Here is a 6,000-nt window from a genome sequence, read left to right on the forward strand (position 1 = left end):
CTGAATTCTGATTGGACAAACAAACAAAAAAATCTACTGTAGCATCCAAATGTACTGCAGGCAGTGCAGCTGATGGAAATGCTACCCACTGATCAGAACTGCCCAGCGGTGGGCAAACCTTTTTGCTGATTTTATGTATGAAATAGTTTATTTTAGTAAAAAGAATTCATATTTTAAATACTATCAATAAGATACTATCTTAACCTATCATTTAATAAATAAATCTGTTTTTTTATTTGACTAAAATAATGTTTTACAATACTTAATCATTATTAAGATACATGAACAAATAATGAATACAGCACATATTAAAGGATACTTTATATTGTGAATGCTTGGTTGGCCGTACTTTGCCTCCTCCCGGAATAGACTTTTAAAGTAATACAATTTGATGGCACAAATATTGTAGTTAGAGTTTTAAATCATCTCTGTCAGGTGAACTCCTCTGCGCATCTCCAAAATGACTACTTTTCTACAACTGTATTACATCATCGTCCCAAACTTTTTCAAAGATCTTAGAGCCACGAGTGATGCAATAAATCAAATGCTGAGCTGACTATTTAGTTTAATGGGCATAAATAAATCTGCACGCGTTTACCTTCAGTTCCTTCTGCACCAAAGCATTATATCGATCCATTTTTAACAAAGCAGACTTACTGAAATGTCGCTGACCTAACTGTATTGAGAAACATCCAAACTTTCGATCTTGTGGCGACATAATGCAGCACAGCTCTTTCACAGTGAAAAATGAGGCTGACGTTAATGACACTTATTAGTTCATATGTTTGCTCTGAAGCTAATGTCGATGTGAGTACAGACCAATAGCATCGATTTTTGGGAAAAAAATAATAAATTGGGCATATTTGGACAGGTCAGTTCTTCTGATATTGTTTAGAGCAGCAGAAATGTCCTTTGCTGTCCATGACTCCTCACCACAGGATAAAAGGCAGATTAAATGTACAAGGTAATGAATGAGTGTTTCCCTCAGAAGGGTTTAATGACCCTGGCCTCCCACCAAGCTCCCGAGTCCTTTAACGCGGCGGCCTCCCTATCGCCTACACGGGGCAATTATTCCCCCGTCCTCGTCTGCCAGGGGCAATTAACCCCGCCTGGAGGCCCTTCTCCCACGCGCGTGCACTTTATCTCCCAAGTTTGCCACGCTTCCATAAGCACAATGCATCCCCTGACCTATTCGCTCCCGTCTCCTCGCCATCTCTCAGGCAATTTTTTGTTGCCGCTCACTTGGCTGCCATGCGGACGCACCTGCGACCACGCCGGCCCAACGTTTCCCCTTCGTCAGCTCTCCCCGGCAGCTTTAATATGCACTCGCATCCGCTCCTCAACAGATAGTCCTGTCAGCTTGAAATGAGGCGGCGGCGGCGGCGTTCATGCATAAACATACCCCAGCACGTTGACTGGCACCCCCGCCACGCTACCGCCTCCTCCCTCGCTCAAACAAACGGCCGTTAATTGTTCAAATGTTTACACTGGCCGGCTACTTGGCTGCACCTCGGCGGTTCCTCTCACGTCGCCACCCGAGAAGCCTCCCCGAGTCTTGTCCAAACGCCGCGCCACTTGAGTGCATCGTCTTGTTAAAAAGGCTTCCTGAAGCCGAAAGGCCGATCACATTAACACCCGAGGACGTGTCAAGAAAAGACTCGAGAGAATTTGCCGAACGATCCAATCAAGTAGTCAACTATAGTGCAGATTTTTAAGGAAAGGCAAGGCTGCGTTATTTCTGTTTCATACACGAGGCAACTCAAATGTGCTTCACACAAACGAGGACACAACACCAAAGAGCAGCGAATGACGTTCAGAAGCACAAAAAAAACATTAACAACATTAAACAGATTAACAGAAGATTTTTTTTAAAACGTTTCAAAGTAATGAAATAAAAGTAGGTTTCTTACATTACCAAAAGACCATACTGTGCAATTAATAAAAACAAAACAAAAACTTAAAGCATTTACAATCGGGGCTGAAGTTTATTCCATTTATGTGCAGCATAACAGCTAAAGGATGCTTCACCATGTTTGTTTTTAAGCGTTTTTGTTTTGTTTAATGCGTTCTTATATTTAAAAGGTCAACCAAGACACATAATAAGCAACGTCTGCTCACTTGATGCTAACCCATAAAGTGCAACACCTTAGACAGGCTAATGGCAATTAGCATAGATGTTTTCAAACAACTGCTGTCTGCTATTTCAACACACATGGGTAACGACACATACAATTTTATATATTTTATATTAATATTGACTGTCATCGGCCGTTTTATTCATCAACTGGATTCCAACGTTTTATTGCCACTGACGTTTGTATTTGTGTTTTCATCTTTTCCGGTAAAATCATGATTAGGATGTAATTCTCGGCTCATCGCGTAGATTATGAGGGAGAGAAATGCCAATATTGTTGGAAATGGGTCAAATTTGGGCAAATTTGAGTATCTATAGTTGCGTTCGGACTGCCAGCCTCATTTATAGAAGTGATTTCGAAAGGCTTATTTTTTCTTACGTAAGATGTCACAAAACCAAACCATTTTATGTCAAAGTATCGTCTGTTTAACATGTTTGTTTTCACACAGGCCTAATTTTCTCAGCTTTTTTTTGGTCAGAAATAATCTTTACGAAAAAAATGCAAATGTGAGAAACAACATTTTTTCTGGTTAATGATGAGGTTTGACTGATCTTTGGTAGGTTTGGTGCTTATATTGTCACGGAACAGGTCGTCGGAAATCACGTACGCCGCATGTCTTCCAATAGAGCTCAATGTTGCCCGGGCATGTTTGGGGCACAACTCTTTTAAAGTCGACTTGCCTGTAATGTGTAAAAATTGATTAGAAAAAGTGTGATATGAGGGGCTTCACTGCACTAGGGTGAAACGGCAAAGTCTTGTTTGCTGGCTGTAAATCAGCCACAGATGGCGTAGTCCACCGGATTTGTTTATATTCCATTTTCACACAAAAGGGCACCAGGGAAATGTAAAAAAAAAAAGATTGCAGAGAATTTGCCGGAAAGGTCCAACAGGCCCATCTTGGAATGTTATTGCAAATGTCTAATTGCCCCTGTAATTGCGAGGAACAAAAGGCCGGACCGCGAGGATCGCCAACACGTCACAAAGCAATCACTCAACGTTGTCGCCGGCACATTTAATGGCGAGGAACATCTTTACGAGATTGATGTGAAATCCCGAGCGTGCGCGCGCTCGATCCCCAAGGTCCTTTTTAAGACGCGAGGCCGCAACCTTGTTGTCCTTGTCAAGCCGCCATTGTGCGAGGCCTCGCTTCCCGTGATGGGTCGCAGCCATTTTTCTTCCCGGAGATCGCGCCGCTCCGCTCACTCACGCGGAGAGGATTTATCCAGCAGCTGTAGCCGCGGGATAATTAGATGCTCGAAGGCGGCGAGGCGAGTTTTTCAGCCATTTGGCCGGCTCGCCGTGGCGGCTTTTGCCACTTGAATAAATGCGATAAGAAGCGCAAGAGTCAACCTTGAGGCGCACTTTCTCGACACGCTCGCCATCTGCTATCTTTGAACGAGCGCTTGCGACATATCTCGTTTTTTTGCAGTTTGCCAATTTTGCCGTCAGCCGCAGGCCAGAACGAATGTGGCGCAAACCTCACTTACTTCATTCAACTATTAGCAGCCGCCGCTGGTGAATATCTTTTGTGGGGATCTCACGGCAATTTGCGTGTTCCCAATTTGTGATGTGGTCATACTTGCACAAATCCCCGTCAGAGACCGCTGAGATGTGTAACGCATTGTAAAATAATAATGTGGCTATAAATAGAACAGAAAAGGATAGAAAGCAGTTTTTATGTTTTGTGTCTATTCACGTGCAATGAGATTGAAAGCCGGTCCTTCTGTATGAAAAAGTAAACAACATAAAATATTTACAACAAAAAGACGAATAGTAATGCAAGGAGATAAAAGAATAGAATTGCAGTCTAATTGTTAATATTGCTCACTATTTGAGTTATTGCGGTGCTCCAAGCACATGAAACTAATTCATGCTTTAATGTTGTTTTGATGGAGAAAGGAAATATTTCGTGCCCCTCCCCCTCCCCAACTCGCCACTGTGACTATAAATAGTTGAATTTATAATTGTATCCAAGCAAGTCCCAAGTTCTACAATTACAGTGGATATAAAAAGTCTACACACCCCATGCCAGTTGAACTCCAACCGCAGATAAAGTTCAGCTGTTCTAGTAGGCTTTTCAAAGTCGCATCTTTGAGCCTAAGTCACAGTATGTCGAGAGCGTCCACAGAATTCCATTGTTCAATCTTTAAAGCAGGATAAGTGACTCGAACCCTCGCCCGTGGTTGTCCAAAGCTAGCGCTAATCCTCACATCCAACAAAACTCAAGGCAGCTCTGCTTACCGCTGACGTGGCCTTTCACGTCTTTTTAATGTTGCCCTTTATATTTAATGGCCCGTTTCAAGTCATTTTCCCCGTCTATGTTTAGCTGTGGCGCTCTTTTGTCTGCGCTTAAGCACATTCGCGTGCACGCCGGCTATTATCTCCGGCTGGGCTGCTCGGACCGGGCGGGGGGGGGGGCTTTTCTCGGCTTTGTGCGGCATGAAAAGAAAGCGTCGAGATCATTAGATGACGCCCGGCGCACGGGATGACGGGGAAGAGGTCGCTTGTGATTGAGTTCCATTCATACGCTGCATCGCCATCTTGATATGAATCGTTTTTAATTAGACGCCCTGCTTGTTGTTTACTCGGGTGATGTTGCTTTATGGGATGCGGTGGGAGGGAAGGGCACACATGCACAAGGTAGTCAGGTTGGCAAGGGAATTTGGTTAATAAGCACAGCAGGGAATGCATTGTAGGTAGAAGCAAACAAATCAGGCCTCTGGGGGATGTCATTATTATTTCATTTTATTATTGCGAAATATCGGGATGGAACGAATCATGTTGACTGCCAAACAATAGGCGGGTGACCTCATTGTTTCGCAACCTTTATTGAGTCAAAGCACAACAGAAAAGACTCATGTGGCACATTGCCAAAGAAAAATCTTCCAAAAGTCTACCCAGTGAGTGAACATTCAAGTTATATATATATGAGCCAATACTCATTACACACTCTCTGACACTGCCACCTAGTGGAGTAGCTGTTTAATTACACTTTATTCTCATGTGGAGAAAAAAATAATATTCCCGGAGGATAAATCAAATTTTAACAGAATCTTTTTGCCGCAACGTTGCAATACAAAATGTTCTTCCTTTATGCCACGACTGCCCGTACAGTATCAGTAATGGCCAATAATGGTGATGTTACGAATCCATTATTATCATTCATGAGGTGCTTTCCAAGCGTTTAGTGCACTTGAGAGAACTTTTTAGCCCATTAACCCAAAAGGAACGCCTCCTTTGCCCCATCATCGTGCATCGTCTCAGGATGACTGACTTTTCATCAGATCCGCGATTAGAGGCGGAAGGTGACTCCATTAAACTTTTCCTTTTTTTTTTCCCTTTCCCTCATCTCGAAAATGAACGTTTCAATGAGTGAAGTTGGGATGGATGGCGAGCTGCCGGATGGGTTGACGCGGGGTGAAGGCCAATTTCAATTGCAGCCGTAATCAATTGATTGGTTATTGGACGTCGGCTGTTGAATGTGCGCCTGCGGCGGCAGCGGTGCGTGTGCGGGTCACATGTTGACATCACGTCAGCCATCCATTTTGCGTCGGCTGTGCTTGGGCTGCGCAGCGAGAGCCTCATTCATCACCCGCCTTGTGTGGCTGTGCAACCCCGCTGACAGACGCGCACACACGCGCGCGCGGGCATTCCACTATCAATTGAACAAAGGGGCCTCATATCCATTAGAAACGTGTCAGCCACTGCAATGACACACACACACACACTTGACTGGTGACATATATGCAAATGCAGCCTGTCATATGCACATTCTCTCAGCGGTGTGTGTGCGTGGGTGCGTGCGTGCGTGTGTGCGTGCGTGCGTGTGTCGGTGGGTTTGTGATTGATGGATGACGGCCGCCTC

General features: G+C 44.1%; 1 protein-coding gene across 1 annotated transcript in view; it reads left to right on the forward strand.

Moving 5' to 3' along the window:
• Positions 1-6,000, forward strand: part of mrpl11 (mitochondrial ribosomal protein L11) — a 55,868-nt gene that overhangs the window by 41,806 nt on the left and 8,062 nt on the right. The gene's annotated exons all lie outside the window — the stretch shown is intronic.

The sequence above is a fragment of the Leptonotus elevatus genome, chromosome 9 (assembly GCF_054856555.1).
Source record: "Leptonotus elevatus isolate MCC_2025b chromosome 9, RoL_Lele_1.0, whole genome shotgun sequence".
Classification (NCBI taxonomy): Eukaryota; Metazoa; Chordata; class Actinopteri; order Syngnathiformes; family Syngnathidae; genus Leptonotus; species Leptonotus elevatus.